Raw genomic sequence first — 23,632 nt, forward strand, 5'->3', positions numbered from 1 at the left:
TATCTGGGCTAAGTTTTTCCCTACAGTCAGGGGCTCACAGGCTGATTTATAGAAGTTAAAGGTCTATATTTAATAATCTTTTAAGAATCTGTTTTTCTATTTTTTAATGTTTGGTTTGCCTTTTTGGAAGGGTGTTTTACTTTTCCTCACAAATAAGGTTATTTGAATGGTTTAGTTGCTTATTTGAGAAAAATTGTCCTAAAACCGGAAGAATCAGTAAGATGTCAGGTGAGTGAACTATATTCCAACCAGTCCCCAAAGACAACTTTTTCCATTTCTTTCTCTAATTTATCAGCAACGACTTTGGTGGATCATTCCAGTGCCTCACAATATGTAGGCAACTTTCCACTGTCTCACCGAACCATTAAGGGAATTCTTTATTTCCCATCATCAGTGGAAGGGTGGCTTGGCTGTTTAGCTGTCACTCATTCATCCCTTCTTCGTGTACAGCCCTTGTTTTTTTTTTTTTTTTTTTTTTTAATGTAAAATATACTATTGTACAATGGTGCTGTGAGCTTTGTCTAAAGTCAGAGGTCAGATGTATGTGATGAAGCTAATTTATGCTATATCAACTAAGAAGGCAAATACCACATTGAGTATGAGAGGACTGAAGAGTGAAGAACGCTTCCTTTATTTTCAGGTTATGTGTAGTTCACTATGATTACTGAAGCTCCATCCCACTGTAGCACTTAAAATTTGAAATCTCTCCTTTTGAGTACTTGATTCTGTCTTGTATTCTTTTCAAGTGAGAAATAATAATAGACATTCCACTAGGTTTGGTGTCAAGCAGTAAAAATTATGACATTTATTTGGTTAATGTTCTACAACTTTGTAGACACATTAACCTTCTTATTATCTATTTTGAAGACCTGAGTGTGAGGGCCCACTCTACCAAATACTGGCTGTGTAACCTTAGACAAGTGGCTTAAACTCTCTGAGCTTTAATAATTAACTGAAAAGCAAGATAGTATCTGTTTTACTAACCTAATCAGAGGGTTGCTGAGAGACTCAGATGAAACAGGAAATCATAATGGACTATTACATGGTATAATAGATCTCCTCAACCAAGTTAAATGTTTACTGAGGGAGGGACTGTTGATAACATTTTTATCTTGCTTGGGACAATGTAGCTCATAGTTGACTTTTAGTAAAAACTTAACTTTTATGGAACTTTTGTTGAATAATTTTTCCCACAGATGGTTTTATTAATGAAAAAGGTAGAAATAGAAAAGTACTTTGTTATAAGCTCAATGTCTTTTTAAGTCGTAAAGGTTCACTGCTAAACACATGAACTCCTGGAGAAAAGTTTTAGATATCTGTATTGGCTGTCTTCTGAGGGAAGTCTCACATAGAAACTGACAAACACATAAGATGTGCTTAATAAATGTTTGTTGAATAAATTGCAGTGTTTAGTCCCACACACCCATTCTTCTTTGACCTCATGAGAAATCTTTATTTGTAAGGGTAGCTACTCTCCAGGCAACTAGAAACCCCAGAAGCTAAAGGGGTTCCAGGAGACCAACTGAAAAATCACAGTGATAGGCAATTATTGCAGTTACATTGATCCTAAGAAAAAACTATGCAGTGAAGTAATAGCTACTATTTAATGAATTCTTCTATGTGCCTCACATACATTGTTGCAGGTCTGTTAATCTCCAAGTTCAGATTCTTTCCTTCCCTGGCTTCATTTTAAGAACTACTTGGGGAGTACCTATTCCAGGGTCATAAAAGCATGAGGAAGCAGCCCTCAGCAAAATCAGCCAGTCATCTACAATTGTAGTCCTTTGTAGAATGGGGTACTTCATGTATTTGACCTCTGATTCCTTTCATCTCTGACATGATAAATTTTTCCACCTAAAAACCCAAATACTACTCAAGAAATATCTTAAATACTCAAGAATATCTTAAAAGATATTCCAGTATCTTTTATTTTGTAATTAATAGATGCTATGTTTAGTTATACTGGAAAATAGTCAAGAGTGTTCATTTTTTAAGTTTTATTTAAGGTGTTTAGCCTAAATTTAATCTAAATGTAACTTTAGGTTGGTAAAATATTTAGTGGACTGTGTTAGATATTGGTAAAACAGAAAATTTTAAATGACTTTTAAGTATCAATTTTTAGGGTGTTTTTTTTTTTTGTTTTTTGTTTTTAGTCACTGTTTTGGTTTGAGGTTTGTGTTTGGGTATTGGAGATGGTAGTGGATTGTGTTTTAAACATAGCCTGGTTGGCAAATTCACCTACTGAGTTAGCTTCCCATTTATACAGTTGCCTTTTATTATTTTTTTATTTTTTATTTATTTATTTTTTGAAATTGTGTCCTAAGTTTTTTTATTATTATTTTTTTTAGTATATGAAATTTATTGTTAAATTGGTTTCCATACAACACCCAGTGCTCATTCCAAAAGATGCCCTCTTCAATGCCCATCACCTACCCTCCCCTCCCTTCCACCCCCCATCAACCCTCAGTTTGTTCTCAGTTTTTGAGTCTCTTATGCTTTGGCTCTCTCCCACTCTAACCTCTTTTTTTTTTTTTTTTCCTTCCCCTCCCCCATGGGTTTTACAGTTGCCTTTTAAATGCAGGGACAATTTTGTCTGTATTCTAAGACAACAGGAAGAAACTTATATCACAAAGTGTTTTATGTATTTATATTTAGATAGGACCCCGAATTCTTTTGGAGAAAAGATTGTACTTTTTCAAATTCTTGTGGCATTTCAACATTAATTTTTTTTTTAAAGAAGTCTCTGTAATAAAACCTTAAATGTAGATCTAAGCACATGATTTGCTGTTTCAGCCCTTGTGAAGTATACGATGAAGGGCAAGGAAATGACAGTTACATGATTCACTGCAAATGCACGCTCCCTCAGGGCAGGAACTTTGCCATGTTCAATGTTATACTCTAAGACCAAGAACATTTGTTGAGTGAGTGAGTGTTAGGTCTGTCTGCCCTTACCATTGTGGTTGTAGCTCAGTAGAATTTTCATTGCAGAAATCCTCCTTTGGAACCTGGATCTCCTGTTCATTGTGACTGGCTGGTTGAGGAATAATTGAAATAGTGTTCATTGGGGTATCATCTACATTTTTGTCCTTTGTGTAGCTATCACTGTTCCAAGAAAAGGAGGCTAGTTCTGAAGAAAGTTTCCTCATGAGTAACTTTGGAGAACTCTCTGGTTTCTCCACTTTTCTTTCTGAAAAATATAATTATTCACCAACTCAGATAGAAACAGAAACTTTGTCCTGGCTCATGGCTGAATTGGAGCAGGGCGATCCTAAAGAACAATTACCTGGAGAAACAAAGAGTCTTGCTTTAGAGACTGCAGTCCCAGCCTCATTTTGTGCAATGCACTTGAATTCTCCAGAGTCTTCAGGAAATGCTTCTGTGATAATCAAGGTGCAGACTTCCTCTGGAAAGGCAAGAGATTCAATTTGACCAGAGTTTTTGGAGACCCCAAATTAATAAACAAATAGGGAGGATGTCAGGGAGAGTAGGTATTAGGAATAAATAGAGTATTCCTGGGTTTTTAAAAAATCCATCTGATTAGACTTTTTGTCTTTGACTGGGCTCCTGATGATAAATCTTAAAAACACAACCTAGAATAATCCCAGCACCGTCTCCATCACCTGTCCTGTCTTTCTGACACATCTTTTTACTATACTGTGAGTTCCTTGAAAGCAAGCATCACACTTTATTCCCTGACTTATAGATTTCTGTAGCTTTAGTGTTTAGCATGAAGGTCCTGTAGAAAGATTTTCTGAACTGACCTAAAAATTATTGCCAGAATTGTTCAGCCTACTGTTAGTACAGTGAAGACCACTGTGTGATGGGCACTACCCTACTTCTTGGACAGTCAACAGCTTGGGTGTTTGATGGCAGGACACCTCCTCAGTGCCCAGAATGGAACCTGGCCATCATCTGTACTATATTAAGTGAATGAATAGATGAATAAATACACTGATAAATCTCAGTTATCTTGCTGTTTTTGTTGTGTCAACTCAAAAGGTGGTATAGGCTAGCCTCAAAACTGCTCATGTAGGCAAAATTGATCTAGGAGACAAAGTCTTCTGATGGAAATTTTGATTTAATCATTTATTATCAAGATGTTGAAAAATTGTGCTTACCAGGAATAGACGATAAACAAGCTTCTGAAAGATAAAACACGAGAGTAAAGAGAATTTACATGATGGTTAATTTAGTTGGGAGAAGGGGCCATGTTATATGAGAAATAACTTGAATAAAGCAAATGGAAGGTTGACTGTAATCTGGAGTCACAGACTATAAATTCTGTAGAAACCCAGAAAAGGTACATATTGGAATGAATACTTGGCAGGGTAGTAGAAGAACTGTGTTTTTGTCCTGTTCTACCATTGAATTGCTTTGTGATTAGGTGAAAATTACTTCTCTGGGCCTTAATTCTTCGTTTCTATCCCATTCTCTGATTGGGAACCATTACTGAACCATTAATCCTCTGGTAGTCTCTTTTTCTCAAGAAAACTTCTTTCTTTTAATCTCGTTAATTAAAATGCATATTCCATTATAAACATACTGTAGTAGTATTGTAGAAAAATAACAAAGATTAATAGTTTTCTCTGGGTGATGAGAATATGGGTAATTAAAAATTTTTTCTTTATGCTAGTATCAAATTGTATAATTTGAGATTGTATAATTTGAGATTTTCCTTCCTGAATGTGATGTACAAATGTTCAGTTCTGAATTAATATTTAAATGAATATATTTTCTTCACTTGGTGCAAGAACTGTTTTGGGCTTGAACCCTGGCTTGCAGCATTGATTAGCTTTGTAACCTTGGGCAAGGCTAGCAAAATGCTCAGCCTTGGTTGAGGTTTTGAGGCTCATTTAGTGTTTCTGAATTTCACTTTTCTTATAAAATGTAGGTAATGCATCCTTCAAAATCTTGATGTGAGGATTAAATGAAAGATTGCTTATAAAGTATAAACTCAGTATTTAGCATGAGATAGATCATCATACTTGTTACTCTTCCCTAAATTAATTATTTGGTAAGAAACTTAAAAAAAACATGCTGAGGAAGCTATGCATCATTATTAATTTGTTTTACTCTTAAAAAATATGTTTATTCTCACATTTTTTTGCTATTTGTCAAGAACTAATAGTTAATTTATGAAAATAAACCAATCTTTTCACAGCCATTAAAACTATTGTGTCACACACACGCATAAAACAAACAACAAAAAACCCTGCTATCTTTTCTTTTTTGGTTGTTTTGTTGAAGAATCACTTGGATTTGAAATAATAATTGTTTAACAATAGAAATTTCTGAGCCTGTAACACATCAGCTATTAAACTTTACAACATGAATTAGATTTCAAGGTTAATTGAAATAAAAAGCAAATCAAAAAGCTTGTGACAATACTTCTCCTCAGAATCTGGAAGTCCTCAGAGTCTGCTATCTCCTTTTTCTCTCTGTGCCAGTGAATTTGAACTGTGGTTATTGCCTGGACGTGGCATTCAAATGTGACAGACTGACCACTGGTTGTAGAGATGTCTTGAAGATGCTGAAGAAGAAACAGAATTCACAGAGTGGAAGAAACTCTTTCACCATATGCAATGATTTAGGATGCCTACTGTGGTAAGTATGCTTTTTGTCATAGTTATTGACATCTGACTGTCCTTTAAGCAAAACAAGGAGTTGCTGGGATGCTTTGTGCTTTATAGTGTGCTTGACAGTCACATAGAAGTTATTTTTACCTTAATATCATAGAGAAAGTTGTTTTTCACTTCCCCAAGATCTATTTTTCAAAATAGGGAACCAATTAGTTGGAAACTCTTACCTTTGTTGTATTAGTTTGTTGAGTTCATATATAGTCATAGATTTAATCTTTATTACCGGTCGCGTAGCGTGGGCAGTATTTGTAATTTGTTAAGGATTCTGAATCATGAGTTAGAGGACTTGGACCAAAATCTCAACTCTTCCACTAGGTGGTTGATGCTGATCGTAGGAACTTGGAAACTTTTTTTTTAAGATTTTATTTTTAAGTAATCTCTTTACTCAACATGGGGTTCAAATTAATAACTGCGAGACCAAGAGTTGCGTGCTCTGACAGAGCCAGCCAGGTACCCTTGAAAAACTTGGGAGCTATTTAAAACAAAAATTTTTTTAAATGTTTGTTTATTTTTAGAGAAAGAGAGAAAAACAGAGACTGGGTGGGGGAGGGGCAGAGAGAGAGGGAGACACAGAATCCAAAGCAGGCTTCAGGCTCTGAGCTCTCAGGACAGAACCCAACGTCGGGATTGAACCCATGAACTGTGAGATCATGACTTGAGCCTAGGTTAGACGCTTAAAATGACTGAGCCACCCAGGAGCCCCAGAAGTTGGAAACTCTTAATCTCTGTGGAATTTAGCTTCTTTATCTGTGAAATAAGGCTAGCAAAATGCTCAGCCTTGGTTGAGGTTTTGAGGCTCATTTAAGGTAAATAATCTGAAAACCTTCTTTAAAGAGTGAAGAGTTATACTGTTATATAAAAAGTATATAAAAATAGGTGGTTTGATCTCACAGTGCATACATGAATGGGTGGCATTTGTGTAAATATCCACCTTAAATCCCGATTCCCTTCCTCTCCTGTTTTCAGCTCCAGAATCCCTCTAGAATCTAGAATTACATTTCAGATTATAACTCCAGAGAGGGAGTATCTGAAGTCCTATCAGGTGAGACACACTGACCACGAGCACAGCCCTTGAGGCCTGATGACCAGGGCTGCATTATCACAGGGAAGGAATGTAGTAGGAAACTTGTAGAAATAATAAACACATATTGTGGACAGCCTCTGCTGCGAGCAAGCAGCAAGATTACTCCAGAATCTAGAGTAATGCTCCTTCTTCTTCTTTTTTTAAAAAAAATTATTTATTTATTTTGAGAGAAAGAGAGAGAGACAGAGACAGAGAGCACACAAATGCCTATGAGCAAGGGAGGGGCAGAGAGAGAGGGGGATAGAGATCCCAGTCTCCACCTTGTCCATCTCATGATTGTGAGATCATGACCTGAGCTGAAATTAAGAGTCAGATATTTAACTCCCTGAGCCACCCAGGCATCCCGCTCCTTATTCTTAATGACAATGTTTCCTATGGCTACCTTCCTGTATTTGGTACATGTTAAGTCTGCCCTGCTTCTCGTTTCAGCCAGCAAGAAGCAGTGGTTCCATTTCTGTCAGTTTTGGAAACTGGGGCACAGTGAGCCCAGAGGTTTCAACCTTACTTTGGGTTGGCCTCGTTGATTGAATCCTGCTTTTTCCATAGATGATACAAGAGCCTTCTTAATCCTGATCTCTCACTGTTCGCCAAGCAGGAAATAGACATTACTTTGCTTATTGACTTCTTCAAAATGGCATCTTATTGCTGGTTCAGAGAATCGGATAAACCATGAGGTCAGGTAGAGAATAGTCTACTTGGAGAGTGGAATCCAAGAATTGCCCTCCAGAGCTGGAGATTGACCTAGACCAAAAGTCTAAAGAGTATAGGATAAACCCTGAGTTTATCCCTGAGTAATGCCCTGTGACATTGAACAGTAATTTCTCCCCTTCTGGTACTCACTTTTAGCATCATAAAACAATTATTTCTGAGGTTCTTCTTAGTTTTCCCTTTTCCTTCTTCTTACCGCTTTGATAACATCTACAATTTATCTATAAAATCTTAACTTAATGCAGTATGGATAGGATACCTTGGTGAACACAGGGGCTACAACACAGGTGGATCTGGACAGGTTGCTGCAGGGACTCAGCATCTGGTTTAAGAAATAGAAGAGACACTATCATCCATACTGTCAAGGTCCTGAAACCTAGGTACATGGTGGCCATGGACTGACTGAATCAATTTTAGCTGCTACCACCACACCCCAGATTTCCTCTTTGAAAAGGATAAAGCTTCTCATTTAAATGTTATTTGGGATATCTGTTCCTGTGCTACCTTTTTTTCCCTTTCCTGCAGCTTTCCATCAGCTGAGATGGTGAAATGTAACACTAGGCAATTACATTTGGGAAATGAGTTTTGGCAATTATGTAGAGACTGTATATAAAAGGCATAAATAACTTGTAAGTTTTACTGACTAGCTTTTTTTTCCTCCTCTATACAGTTGCTCTTGTCTTCTTTTTTAGGCCTTTGTAAAAGCATCTCCCTGCCCCCCTCCCCTCTTCTTTTAATTAAAAGGGAATTCATTCCATGGATAGTTGGAATACTCTTTTATGGGACTGAGCTCCTAGAAACCAACTGTCTCTTATGATCTGGCACATAAACAAATGGCTGACCCACAGAACTACCATGGAGTTATTTCTGAGACCTGTGGATTTCTTTCTTGTTCTTTTTTGAGGTCATGCAGCTGAAGGTTCCCCTCATGTATACTTTTTAAGAAAGTTGCATTAATTCCTTTTTCTCTAGGCCTGTGTCTCCATTACTGGGACCCCTCAGAAGGCTTTTAAAACTGAACATACCCTTTGGGGGTCAATATACAGTGGTTGAACTAAGGTAGAATAACTTGATCTGATGTTGGAGGTTTCATTAACCAGGGAACTGATGGTCAAAGAAACTCTAGTGGTTTTCTTCTTTATCCTGTTGTAGAAACAAAACCAAACACAGTCCAGTGAAAGAAATATTAGAGGCAGCTTTGATAGAAATGCTTCACTGTATTCATTTGAATGTATCACATTTTCACTTATAATCCTTTTGTTTTTGATTTGCATTATAATTTTAGCTTTTTTCTTTTTGATCAATTAGTAGATTATGGCTCTTAATAGTTCTGCTTTAAATTTCCTTTGTCTTAGTCTGATAATCAGTGAGCTGTTACTGAACACTTAAATTATGTGGAAGATATAATTTATAAAGCAAATAATCACATTAAAGTTTAGGAAAGTTTAGGAGTTTTTTTGGTGTGTTCATTTATTTTTAAAATTTTTAAAAAATGGTTTATTTATTTTTGATAGAGAGAGAGAGACAAAGCTTAAGTGGGGGAGTGACAGAGAGAGAGAGAGGGAGACACAGAATCTGAAACAGGCTCCAGGCTCTGGGCTGTCAGCACAAAGTCTGCTTCAGGGCTCAAACCCATGAACTGGGAGCTCATGACCTGACGTGAAGTCAGATGCTTAACCAACTGAGCCACCCAGGTGACCCTGGTGTATTTTTTTAAAGTAGAATTTCCTTTATATTCTTATTGCAACAAATGCACATTCACATTCTTTACTTACTCTGACATTTCTGTAGCATATTCCATGCACAATCACAGAGAGAAACGTTTTCTTTGCTCTTCCCTTGTAAGAAAGAGAAAAAAGAAATTCTGTCTGGATCTCACTGGAATTTAATAAAATTTAATTCAACTATATTGTATTCACGCCAGAACCAGCAAATTAGTTACAGGCAGTAGGTCAATCCAGAACATCTGAATTCTTGACTAAGGATGGAACTACTTTAATATTTTCAGTTTAAAAAATCCAGACATTTACCTTTACAGAGCTATAGCAGTTGGCATCCAGAAAAGGTACTGAGTCACTTCCCAAAAACAACATTTCAGAGGGCAGATGTTGGTGTCTGTGAATTTGTGTTTTGGTCGAAAGTCTTCAGCATATTTATTATAATAAGAAATCCATTGAAGCACATTGCTGTGTTGAAGGATGTTGACAATGTTCATATTATCTCTATGAGTAAGTACTTAATAGAGAAATATATCTCGGTTCTTAGTATTAAGAACAATCAGGCTTCTGCGCTAGTATTTTGGTTTTCCTCACAGGTACTGCAACTCTTAGTATTGATTATATTTCCTCTGTGTTAGCTATTTGAAAGTCTAGTGGTCATTTCATAGGCAGTAATTCAATAGACATTAGAGTCAGGATCTCTTAAATTTGTAACCTGATATTTTTTCCCCTGCTATGTCTATGATGATTTATTTATCCAAACCAACATGTAGATCACATGATCCCACAAAGAACTTTTATTTTATTTTCAGATAGAAGAGATGGAAGAGATATACAGACTAGCCTGAATAACAAAATAATACGATTTTCAGAAAGCCATTCGCTTATGGAAGTAGAATATTTGAAATTGTAACTATTCCAGAAAACCCAGGCTCTAAGGTCACTTTATACTTCAGTGCTTTTTTAAAAAAATTTTTAATGTTTATTTAGAGACAGAGTGTGAGCGGGGGAGGGGCAGAGAGAGAGGGAGACAGAATCTGAAGCAGGCTGTAGGCTCTGAGCTGTCAGCACAGAGCCTGACTCAGGGCTCAAACTCACGAGCTGTGAGATTATGACCTGAGCTGAAGTTGGACACTTAACTGACTGAGCCTCCCAGGCACCCGTATACTATAGAACTTTAATGAAAAAAAAAATTAGTTCCCACTTAAAAAAAAATCTTCTACATATAGTGTTTGATGCCATCCATTAGAATAAGATTAATCTCCTTTTAACCTTAATACATAATCTCATAATTCTTGTGGCTTTTTCAGTCTTTAAAAATTCCCTTATCATCTTGAAGTTTTATAACTAAAATTTTGGTGATGTAAAATATTTACTAGGGGCGCCTAGGTGACTCAGTTAGTTAAGTGACTGACTTACATTATTTTATAAAGTAAAAGATTAAAAAAAATCTTTGAACTGGAGTTGTCTTTTTTTTTTTTTAGGATTGTTGGTTTTTTTCTTTTATTTTTTAAATGTTTATTTATTTCTGAAAGAGAGCAGAGGAGGGGCAGAGTGGGGGGTGGGGTTGGAGAGTGGCGGGTAGGGAGGGGAGAGAGAATCCCAAGCAGGATCAGCCCTGTCAGTGCAGAGCCTGATGCAGGGCTCGAACTCACTAACTGTGAATTCATGACCTGAGCCAAAATCAAGAGTCAGATGCTTAACTGACTGAGCCACCCAGGTGCCCCAGTTTTTTTTTTTTTTATTTTGAAAGAACAGGTAGAATTATAATTTAGTAGTTCAGAAGAAGATAGGTTCAGTTCTGTGAGAGTACATGTGCTAAAGGAATTGCAAACGTGTAGATTACCTTTATGTCCAAAATTGGTCACAGAGTCTGTACCTGAAGACTCTCTAAACAGGGTAGATTCAAACCTCGAAGTGTTGCCTGTATTTATTTGACTTGGATCATTTTTCTAATGAATGAAAACTTCACAAACACGTCAGCTTTTTGTTTTTTTGACTGGGAACCACATTGTGCTGAGTCTTTATTTTCTTTAGTAACATTGAACACTGAAGAAAGGGAACTGAGACTCCCGACCCCCTTCCTGTTAGTCATGCCAGAGTTGTGTTTGTTGACTGGCCTTCTGTCATTCTGGTGGGTGACTTGCCAGAATGCCCAGGCTTGGGCCTGCTTGCCCTTTGGCTGTGTTGAGAATTCTGTGCAGTCTGGGGCGGGGCCACTTGAAACACCTCAGCTTTTGAACTTTTGAATACTTTCTGATGTCTTCTATGCTAAGACCCCAGGAACAACACAAAGGAATTTAGAGTTAGCTGTCACAATGAAACTGTATGAAAAGATCAGTCATGCAGAAGATGTATAATAATATAGAAACTACCTTAACAATGCAGAAGATGTATAATAATAATATAGAAACTACCTTAACAGTGCTGTAAGACATCAAAAGTGTTAATGTCATAGACATTAAATACTGCCAGTGACCTCGCAGAATAGCACAGAACCAGTCATCCAGTAGGCTGTTAGAAATATGTACTATGACCAAGCTTGACTGTTGTGAGAAAACTTCATTCCCAGAGTCGACCTTCAACAGAACTTAAAAGGATGTTAAAATTGGAAAATATGAAGTGTGTAGGTATGTGAGTTGGGATGGGAATGTGTAGTGGTGGGGTAAATACTTGTGGGGGGTGGGTAGAAAAAGAAAACAAATAATATAGGGAACATTAAGCTGCCAGATACTGTGCTTATCTCTTTATGTCACTTGTGGAGAAAGCATTCCATAGCCATTCAATGGTGAGGAACACTATGGGATCACATTGCCTGGATTTACTATTTATCAAGTATATTAGGCTTCTCTCTAAGCCTCATGTTTCCCATTCTGTAAAATAGGCACAAAAATAGCATTTATTTCTGGGGTTGTTTTGAGGATTAAATGAGATAGCCCACAGAAGTACTTAATGCATACATGTACCACATATCAAGCACTCAATAAATGTTAGCTGCCATTATTGTTGTGATAGTGGTTGTTATGCATAGATACAGGTAAAGTTCCACCTTTCCTCAGGGGTTTCTAATTTAGCTCTCTTTGATTTCCTTCTCTTGTGAACTTAAAAACCTCTTTCATACACTTTTGTTTTGAGTTATTTACTATTGCGTACTTTCATTTGGAAGCTCCTTAACATTAAAGATCTTTTCAAATGTCTCCCATCCTCAAAGTATCTATCCCAGTGTTGAACAGAGAGTAGGTGTGGCACTGATTGATTTCATAGATTAATGCATAGGGAGATGCTATTAGTAATCTTAGAAGGTGTGTAGTGTTTTGCGCTTTTGCCTTCAACCCCATCCTACAAATAAGAACGACTGAAGTAGATTCCTTCTCTTCTGATGTTGGCAGTAAATCTTCATACCATACCAGCCATCCTAGGTGGAGTTAACCCATCACCAGTCATTGAAGATCAAGAAAGACATGGGAAATCTTGCCTATCATCTTCAAAAAATAAAATTAAGGGCCAGAGAGGTTACATTATTTGCTCAAGGTCATGCAATTTGTTGGTACAGGAGTCAGGATTAGAATACAAATCTCCTGTCTTCTAGTGCAATCCATATACACCCCTAGCAAATAGATTCTGTATTACCAGATAAATGTAAAACTGTGGATATTCCTCTCAGTAGTTGAGACTGTAGTGATTGTTTTTCTTTTATCAGGATCCATTGTATTTATGGTTCTGAATTCAGTGGGTAATGAAACAGCCTTTTTACTTTGTATGTAAGCTCCATGAAGTCATGGAGCTGTTCACTCTGGTGAACACTAGGCACCCTAGTGCCTAGAATAGTGCAGTTGGCTGATACTTCAGCTGAGAATGTGTGGCTTCTAGAGACTCTAACCTTTGAGTGTTAGACCCTGGAGAGAAATTGTGTATACATCAGGGACACTGTGGCTGTGGCAGGAAGATAAAAATGAAATGCTTCCCCTCATGGGAAGGGAAGGATCAAGTGAGAGAGTGTGTATGAAACTTTTGGAACTTCTTGGAAGAAACATGCCTTATAAATAAATATAAGGTCAGTTGGTTCAAGAGGCTAGAGTTTCCTCCAAGCCCCTTGGCATGTCTCATAGGAGAAGCTAGAAAACATCAACAGAATAGTCTTGGTGGTGGATGAGATTTAGGTTTTTGCCCAGCTTGAAATTGTCTGATGTCCCTAGGCAAATGAGAACAAAAGATAGAAAATCCAGTCCTTATAAAGGGAAGGTGATACTGTGCCTCCTAACATTCCAGATACTTCCTGTTCTAAGCAGGAACAATCAGACTTCCTGGGCAAGGCACCAGACAGCCCATGCTGTCACTTAATCCATGGAGTGAGGAGGCCTGGCAGGACTTTCTCTCCTGTCTCTGATCTTCCAGCCAATGAAAGGAGATGGTGATAACTAATGGAACCAAGAAGTACCCTGCATCTTACTTTGGGTTAGCATGAATTAAACAATCTGTGTCTGAAGATCGTATCGAAAAGGATGAAAATATAGAGAGACCAGGTAATTTGGGAGAGAGAGTGCTAATTCAGGATTGAGAAGATCTAGATTTTGATTCTAGATCAGTCAATTAGTTATATGACCTTGGGCAAGACCCTTTGGGGTCTCAGTTTTCTCATATCTAATGAGAAGTGAGAAGTGAGATGGTCCCTGAAATTTCTTCTAGGTCTCTTAGCTCTTTTTAAGTATTTTTAAATTCTCAGGGCCTGATTATGCTTTAAAATGTCTGATTTCTGTAATTACCTGAGCAGATGAAATTCTATCAGAGGATACAAGAAAGAAAGATGCACACTGGACCTAAAAGCAGAAGTGGTGGCACTTAGGCTACTCCAGAACCCAGAGGTCTGAAAGATGAGCTGAGTTTTAGAAATTACTTAAATGGTTAAAAGTGTTACTTATTTATGAAAGCAAACCTTTCAGAACTCATTTGGTTAAGTGATGAAACAAAACTGAATGTGAGAACACTACCTCTGCTCTATTTCTAGAAAAGGAAGAATTTTTAAATGAAAGCTCATTTTAAAATATTGAGTTCTGTTGCTAAAGCTACTGTAGTCTTTGAATTCAATTCTCATGTATTTTCCTCTAGGGATTAGAAAAGGAGGTTTTCAAAGGGAAAAAAAGCAACCCTTTGCTTGACTGCTATGAAATAATGCCACACTCCAGAGTATCAAAGTGAAAATGTGGATTCTAAATATGTGTGGGCCCTACACACAACTTGTCCTGAAGAGTTCCTTCTTGATTTTAGGTAGCACTCGGGATGTCCTTGAGAGAAAAAATAACTAGGGATTTTACTTTCATGATGAGTTATGCTAGCAGGCTTCATGGCTCACGTAAATGGTAACCTTTGCTGAGTGTAACCCTACCTCTTTGTAGAGAGAACAGAATTAGACTCCACCAAATGAAGAGTCCAAGACTTGGCAGTCTTACCCTGGAAAGATGACAAGATACATAGAGATCATACAAATGAACAATGCTGATGCCCTTATAACATTGTATGAATAGCTAGGATGTCTGCAGAGTTATACTAGCTTCATGGATATAATGTAGGTGCAGTGGTCTGAAAAATAGACCATTTGAGCTATTTAAAAGTGAACAACTGAAGAATCTGATAGTAGCTACATTAGGCAAAAATTGGGGAAAGAGAAGTGATATAAGACAGATTAGCAACATATATTTCAGTGTCTTAAAATGTCACATTGTAGTGAGAAAACATAGTGAAAATTCACATAGTAAGCTAAAGTTGGTGCATTCTTCTTAAGTGTTACTTATTTGACTTGATGGAGAAGTTTATTGTGCTGTTTCAATATGTTTTTTGTTTGCCTATTTTATGATTTAGTGTTTATCTTAAATGTTTATCTCTTGCTTGATAACAAGTCCCATACTAAGTAACGCATATTTACAGAAAGCTCATTAATTTGCATTGTCCACAAAGCACCCGATTCCGCGAAGACACTGTTTGTTTTCACATTATACCTAACAGAGCAAGAGGAGGAAGAAGTAGTAGTTGAGGAAAGAAGTACCTGAGTTCAGTTAGAAAAGGAGTTGTGAGTTGTGTCTATGTGTGATGATTTCTGTCACTTTTTCAGGAAGTTTATTTATTTAATTTGAGAGAGACAGAGCAGGGGAGGGGCAGAGAGAGAGGGAGAATCCCAAGCAGGCTTCTTGAGGTTGGCACAGAGCCCAATGTGGGGCTCAAACCTGTGAAATCATGATCTGAGTCAAAACCAAGAATTGGATGCTTAACTGACTGAGCCACCCAGGTGCCACTGATTTCTACCAGTTTTTGAGCAATGGCAGAGTTCCTCTTGTCTGTGGCCCATGGGTGCCCTGCAGAAATGAATAGATTTGGCCTGTGAACAGACTCAGGTTTTAAGAAAAGATGGTGTTTGACACTGAGTATTTTGATGATGATTTTGGAAAGTTCTTAAGAAAGTTGTAGTACATAGGGAGTTGTACCAACGGACCTCATTTCTTCCCGTTTATCTAGACCATTTTCTAGCAATAGTGCGTTTTTATTTTTCCAGATGTCTTTATGCTTTACCATACTACCTTCATGCTTGGTTCTGTCTCTCCATTTTTTGTTCTTTCTGTCTTGCTTTTCAGAAAGAAAAAAAAAGAAATTACCTGTTTTTATTTTTATTTTTTTTTAATTTTTTATTTTTTTTAATATTTGTTTTTGAGACAGGGAGAGACAGCATGAACGGGGGAGGGTCAGAGAGAGAGGGAGACACAGAATCTGAAACAGGCTCTAGGCTCTGAGCTGTCAGCACAGAGCCTGACACGGGGCTTGAACTCACGGACTGTGAGATCATAACCTGAGCCGAAGTCGGATGCCTAACTGACTGAGCCACCCAGGCACCCCACCTGTTTTTATTTTTAAACTAATGTGAAGCATGGGCTGTTGTTTTCTAGACAACTAGAGATTTTACCTGATCATACTTAATGTTTTGCTCTTCCCTTAAGTTTGTCAAAATTCTTGGTTTTACACAGTGCCAAATAGATCTATACTAAGGAGATTAGCAGTCATGTCTCTCCGTGTTAGTATAAAATATTCACTGTCCGAGTTCTTATGGTTTTCTGCAGTAACTAAATGGTGTTTTGATGTAAAACTACTAAGTCAATGCAGCTCTTTAATTTGATTTTTATTTTTTGTTAATTTTTTATTTGAGTATAGTTGACACAAGTTATGTTGTTTCAGGTGTACAACATAGTGATTCATCTATTTAACATCTTTTTATGTTATACTATTCTCTTCACAAGTATAGCTGCCGTCTGTCACCATATGATGCTTTTACAATATCATTGCTCTATTTCTTATGATGTGCCTTTTATTCCTATGACTTATTTAATATATTACTGAAAGCCCATATCTCCTACTCCCCTGCATCCATTTTGCGTGTGTCCTCACCCACCCCCTCCTCTCTGGCAGCTTCCAGTTATCTATATTTTTAGGTCTGATTCTGCTTTTTGTTTGTTTGTATTCATTTGTTTTGTTTTTTAGATTACACATGAGTGAAATAATATGGTATTTGTTGTTCTCAGTTTGACTTATTTCACTCAGCAAAATACCCTCTAGGTTTATCTATGTTGTTGCAAATGGCAAGATCTCATCCTTTTTTATGGCTGTGCAATATTCCAGTGTGTGTGTGTGTGTGTGTGTGTGTGTGTGTGTGTGTACACACTACATCTTTTTTATGCATTCGTCTTTCTACAAAGCTATTTTATTTAAAAAATTTTTATCATTATTATTTTTACTGTTTATTTATTTTTGAGAGATAGAGACAGAGTGCAAGTGGGTGAAGTGCAGAGAGAGACAGAGACACAGAATCTGAAGCAGGCTCCAGGCTCCGAGCTGTCAGCACAGAGCCTGACACGGGGCTCCAATTCATGAACCGTGAGATCATGACCTGAGCCGAAGTCGAAGGCTTAACTGACTGAGCCACCCAGGTGCCCCTCTACAAAACTGTTTTAAAAGATAACTACTAGATTCTAAGTAGCATACAGAGTTCTGTTTGGCTCTCTATGTGTCTCAACCTTTACTGTTCTGGTTTTCCTATTATCAGGGTCCACATTGTGCATGGCCTTTCTCAGAATGCTTCTCCAACATGATGCCTGGTCATGAGCAGGAATGTCACTACTTCCTCTCTCTGGTGCTGAGATCTGAGTGGGCTTGGAAAAAACTGTGACGTACCTTGAAACTCTTGCTGACTAAGGGGCTCTTTTGAGGTGTATGGTCTTTGCTTTTGTGACTTGTTTTAGGTCAGGAATTGGAGAAGCATTAGCTGAGTAGTTCATTTCTGATCCACATGTTGTCAGTTGGGGCAGCTGGGCCTAGAAAATGCATTTTTCCAGGATATTTTCCTTACTAACATGTCTGGCACCTTGGTGCTGCTTAGTGTCTGTCTTTGTGTTTGTCTTTCTTTTTTTCTCTTCACATGGAATCTCTTCCTCCAGGGCTTCTTCCTGTGGCTTGGATTTTTCACATGATGGTGGCCCCAGGGTAGTTGAATTTCTCTTGAATTTCTCACCTGGCATAGGGCTCTAAGAGCAAGTGTTGCAATAATTTATTTATTTTCTTTCTTTCTTTCTTTCTTTCTTTCTTTCTTTCTCTCTCGCTCTCTCTTTTTTTTTTTTTTTTTTTTTTGAGAGAGAGGGTGGCAGAGAGAGAGCATGCATGAGCATGAGCAGGGGGAGGGGCAGAGGAAGAGTGAGAGAATCTTAAGCAGGCTCCATGCCCAGTGCAAGGAGCCCAACTCGAAGCTCGATTTCAAGACTGTGAGGTCATGACCTGAGCCAAAATGAGAAGTTGGATGCTTAGTCAACTGAGCCACCCAGATGCCACTATTCTTTGTCTTTTGAAGGGAAACTTCTCTCAGTTTGTTTTGTTGTGATTTCTTGGACCCTCAGTTATGGCAGTATGGGAACTAGTTGTCAAAAACTCAATTTATAGAATTCTTGTTATAAAAAATTCTGGTCTTATGACTCAAATACTAAGACAAACAGATGTTTGGTCTGAATTATGTGGCAAGCTACTTTTTACTTAGTATTGTTAGAGTTTTTGAATTTAGCTCATGGTTGGGTTTGGTAGATTCTTTTTTATTACTTGAGCATAAAATATTGAAACTGAACCAGCCCTGGGGCAAAGGAGCCGTGGTGGCAGAGGCCTAGACTCTAGGAGAATAATCTGCATTATCTTATGGTCTCATTCTCCAGCACTGGCAGTGACTGTGCTGATGAGGGATGTCAGGAGAAGACTTGCTTAGAGTTAACTGTCTTGGAAGCAGTCAGCCACCTTCAATCCAACTTTTGGCAGACCTACCAAATTGATGAAAGTTTATATTTTGTAAGCTCTCTCCACCTCTGTCATCACTGACTCTCCAGAACCCTTTCCCGTAGTTAGAGTTTTCTTTCTTTAGATTGGGCCCTCCAAAGCTATCATTTCCTCAAGCCCACATCAAAACGTACCTGTTTTATATATATATATTAATACTCTGATAGAATGGTGCATACAAAGATACCAATTTCTCCAGCCTTTCTCTTGTTTTTAAAAAAGAAGTTAGAGTGGGAGAGAGCCAAAGCATAAGAGACTCTTATGCTGAGAACAAACTGCGGGTTGATGGGGGGTGGGAGGGAGAGGAGGGTAGGTGATGGGCATTGAAGAGGACATCTTTTGGGATGAGCACTGGGTGTTGTATGGAAACCAATTTGACAATAAATTTCATATATTAAAAAAAATAATTAAAATAAAATAAAATAAAATAAACAATAAAAAAAAACAGTAAGAGCCATTACTTTAGCCCAAATGTTACCCTCTCTGGTGGTTGCACTCTGAAGTAGATAAGCCAGTTGGGAAGTCATCTTGGAGGTGGGGGAGATTAGATTCCTCCTAATGTCTTTCCCATCTTGCTAAGTTCAGAAGAGACTAATATTTAACCTTAAAACTTTTATTTCCTTTTATATTTCACCTAACATAGAGGATATTTGTCCTTTTCGATGCCACTCCTTGAGTATGTAAGTTTTTATGTTATAAAATCATGCCTGACTTTTAAAAGAGGCCTTTCCATTTCTGTTTGCCCTACACACACATGGAGTTATTGCCAAGAGGAATACTGTGTGCACAGGACAGCTAAGACCACATACTGTCCTTAGATGGGAGTCAGGTTACCCACCACATGGACAGCGGCATGTGCTAGAGCTATGTGTAACTAGAAGAGTTCCAGAGAGAGGAATCTGTAGCCTTAAGCAGGCTTTGCAAATTAAAAAAAAAAAAAGACCATGTACAATCCGTTCTGAGTTATGATTTTTAACAATTATAAAATAAGATTAATACCCAGGCACTGTATTAACCACTTTATATGCTTTTCATTATTCATTCTTCACAAACCCCAAGATGTACAATTACTATTATTCTCATTTTATAAGTGAGGAAGAATCAGCTTATACAGGTTATACAGATTGCCCAAAGTCACATAGCTAGTGAGTGGTGAAGCCAGCAATAAAATCCACATAGTCCATCTCTAGTTCAGAGAGCTCTTAACCTCTATCATGAGAAATATACTTCCCTGACCTGTATATTTCTTGGGAAATCAGAGGAAAGGGTACCTAGGTTCTGAGGGAAAGCCCGAAGTTCAACTTTGTAACTAGCCTTTGAGTTCAGGAGGGACCTTATAAGGATGAGCAGAATTGTCCACGAATAATCTCATACACAGGACACTGGGTTAAAAACTTAACTCTGACAGTATTCTGTTTACTGCTTAGGTGTGTAAGAAAATATGATGTGTTGATATAAATTGAACTGGACAGTGTGCAAAAAGCTATTTGCAAAATGTGGGAGAGATGTGTGGTAACTGTAATGATTCCATTTTTGAGATGTGAAATAGCTTTGGGTCAAAGCCCCAAAGACCCATATCAGAGGCCCTTGGCAGAGATAAAATTGAAACTATGTTCATTGAATAAAAATATTTAAGAGGTCCAAAGGGCAGATTCTCCCTTTGTCCTGTCCCTTCACTACAGAGTATGATTTAATGATACCTCACCTCACTTTTCTCCAGAAAGTTCTTAAAGATTTACACACAGGAAGGAGACTCTTGCTGATTAGGACAGGTTAGCAGGACATATTTCTCTCCTAACTTTCTTCTTTTAGCACAGATTAATTTAGCTCATTGTCACCTTGGCAGTGTTGAACTGTGTGAAAGACTGAGAAGCTAAGTACAGACTAGGGGAGAGAAGTGTGACAATGACAGCTCATGGAGGCAAAGGGAAGTTTGAAGTGCCAGGAGATGGGGGTGGGGTGGGGTGGGGCATGGGTCATAATAGCAGACACATGTGCAGAGCAGGAGCTTTTCAGGGAGGGTACAGAGAAGCTGGGGTTTAGAGAGAACTAAGAGAGGAAGTCAGGCTTTGCAGCTTCAGACTTAATCTCAGGGCTCTCCTTGATTTGTCCAGTCACTTCTGGGACAGTGCAGAAGTGATGTTCCCTAGAATCATAGACTCCTTAAATATTAGAGTCCAAAATGACCTTAGAGCCCATCAAGTAAGTGTGGGTCCTCAGTTCTAGTTTAAAGGAACTTAGAGTGATTGTCTAGTTGACCCAAAAACAGTTTGGATGTTTATGTCAGGCTTTAGCATCACTTTCTTTTACAGTTTTATTTCCTGTTAAGAATTCTATCCCTAAAAGACTGTGTGTGTATTGTGAGTATGATGTCTGTGTTTATTCTGATTTGTCAGACCATAGAGTGAAGGATGGTGATTTTAGTTATCTTTTTAGCTGCATTACTGAAACCAAATTAGTCAATCTGTAGAACTTTGTTGAGTATTCACTTAGTGCATTCCTTAATTTCTGAGGGCTGAACAGCATATCTTAGGTACATAATTTGGATAGCGCTTTGCTTTCTAGGTGCTCATGTGTTCTGCAGGGAGATAATAACAATTTCAAGCACCATGGAAGAACATTTGATAGTTTTACAGTTGTTCTCAAAATTTAACATGCATTTGCATCACCTGAGAATCTTATTAAAATGCAGATTCTGATTTAGTAGGTCTGGGTTGGGGCCTGAGATCCTTCATTTCTCACAAGCTCCCAGATAAAACTGATGCTGCTGGTCTACAGACTACACTTTGATCAATAGCATGAGCAGAATCTTAACATTGGTTAAAATGGGAGGCATGCATAGGGAATAACAAGTAGGTCAGTTTAACAGGATAGAGAAGGTTGGAAAGATTGGTTAGGATCAGATCTCAAAGGGCTTTGAGTACCAGGGTAGGGATTTAGGAGATATGTCTCTTAAGGAATCATTGTGGGTTTCTGTACTAGTATAGAATAACATGACAGGGTCTGCACTTAAGGGAGATTTATTTGTCATCATGTATAGGACAGAGCGGATGGAAGTTTCATATTAACTATCAAGTATCAGAGACTCAACTTCTGGCCCTTAATGCCAATTGAGAAAAAGTTGCAGAAAGGAGAGAGAGGAGAGGGCTGGCAACCAGGAAGCTACCTGTTTGACAGAGTGGCCCTGAGTGGGGTGCTGGGGAGTTGTTTGGTTCATAAATCTCTTTAGTCTGCCCAAATTCTGAGAGATCACCACCAATCCCTTGTTTATTTAAGGATGCAGTCATAAACTATGTACTTGGTAAATTTTTTTTGACAGATCCAATTCAACCAGAATGTATTGAGTGTCAGGTATGGTGCTTGCTTTGGTATTTCAGGTATCTGTGTATTTCCCAAAGGGTCTAATGCCCTTCATCAAAATCATTGTAATATTCATAGATGAAGGTAGGAATTCATCTTGTTTAATTCTCACATTTTACCATAAGGTAGTTAAAATAGTATACACAAAATAAAGGATTGTTGGTTACAATTGAGGGAAGGAGGGTGGGGGTTAGCTTTAGGGGAGAAGCACATAGATAATGTCGGTTATTGGTATTGTTCCCGTTCTTGGGTTGAATAAGGGGTTCACAAGATTCATTTTATTATTTCCTATAAATAAGGAAATAAAGAAGGGTCAGGCATGTTAATCTATAATTTATAATATAAATTATTATATGTGTTAGGCACCTTAGGTCCCTTTAAAAAAAACCACATGCACACATTTATGATACTGCAAAGTAACATCATGGAGAATCTATCATATCTAATGGGTCTGCCGAAAGGAAGAGAAGGAAATTAAAGTTGCCATCTCAGCCTACATCTGTGGAAGGCTTTTCTGTGCAGTATGTCAAAATGCAGATAAACTGAATAGTTTTCCTATGTCCAGCCTGAGATGTGTAAAATCAGGTAAGGTAATAGCCCCAACAAATACACTAATATACTGTTAATCTAAATTTCTCTTCTACTTAGTAATTTACAGAGTACTTTCCCACATCAGAAGAACATACTTGCTTGCTGTTTGCTCAGTGTTATGTCCTTGGATTATTGCACCTGAGGTCAGAGGTCACTTATTTAAGTATAGTTGACATACAACGTTACACAAGTGTCAGGTGTACAACTTAATGATTTGACAAGTTTATACATTATGTTATGTTCACTGCAAGTGTAGCTACCATCTGTCCCATTATATCCATTTTACAGTATCATTGACTGTAGAGGGGCCTGGTGCCTCAGTTGGTTAAGCATCCAACTGTCACTTTTGGCTCAGGTCACGATCTCATGGTCCTGAGATCGAGTCCTGTGTGGTGCTCCACACTGGGCGTGAAGCCTGCTTAAGATTCTGTCTCTCCCACTTCCTTTGTGCCTCCCCCTCTCTTGCTCTCTCTCAAAACAAAAACAAACAAAAAACAGTATCATTGACTGTATTCCTTTTACTCTGCCTTTTATTCCTGTGATTTACTCATTCCGTAACTCGAGGCCTGTATCTCCCTTCTTCCTTCACCCATTTTGCCGAGTCCCTCGCCTCCCTTACCTTTGGCAACCATAACCTCATACCTCTTAGAATGGCTCAAATCCAAAAGACAAGAAACAACAAATGTTGGCAAAGATGTGGAGAAAAAGGAAGCCTTGTGCACTCTTGGTGGGAATATAAATTAGTATAGCCACTATGGAAAACATTGTGGAGGTTCCTCAAAAAATTAAAAATGGAAATACCATATGATTCAATGATTCTGCTACTGGATATTTACCCAGAGAAAGTGAAAACACTAACTATAAGAGATATATGTACCCCAATGTTTATTACAGCATTATTTATAATAGCTAAGACATGGAAGCAACCTAAATATGTATCAGTAGATGAATAGGTAAGGAAAATGCAGTATATATGTATCACACACAGTGGAATGAATATTCCACACCTATAAAAAAGGATGAGGGGCGCCTGGGTGGCTCAGTTGGTTAAGCATCCGACTTCGGCTCGGGTCATGATCTCGCAGTTTGTGAGTTCGAGCCCCGCGTCGGGCTCTGTGCTGACAGCTCAGAGCCTGGAGCCTGCTTCAGATTCTGTGTCTCCCTCTCTCTCTGCCCCTCCC

At 38.0% G+C, this 23,632-nt stretch overlaps 1 protein-coding gene across 2 annotated transcripts in view; it reads left to right on the forward strand.

Annotated features, from left to right (window-relative positions):
• KLHL3 (kelch like family member 3) overlaps positions 1–23,632 on the forward strand; it is a 279,419-nt gene that overhangs the window by 15,880 nt on the left and 239,907 nt on the right. For both annotated transcript variants that reach the window (XM_060636063.3, XM_060636062.3), the window contains exon 2: positions 5,448–5,604. The gene's annotated coding sequence lies outside the window, so the exon portion shown is untranslated. The remainder of the gene's footprint in view (positions 1–5,447; positions 5,605–23,632) is intronic.

This window comes from Panthera onca, chromosome A1 (genome assembly GCF_046562875.1).
Source record: "Panthera onca isolate mPanOnc1 chromosome A1, mPanOnc1 haplotype 2, whole genome shotgun sequence".
Taxonomy (NCBI): domain Eukaryota; kingdom Metazoa; phylum Chordata; class Mammalia; order Carnivora; family Felidae; genus Panthera; species Panthera onca.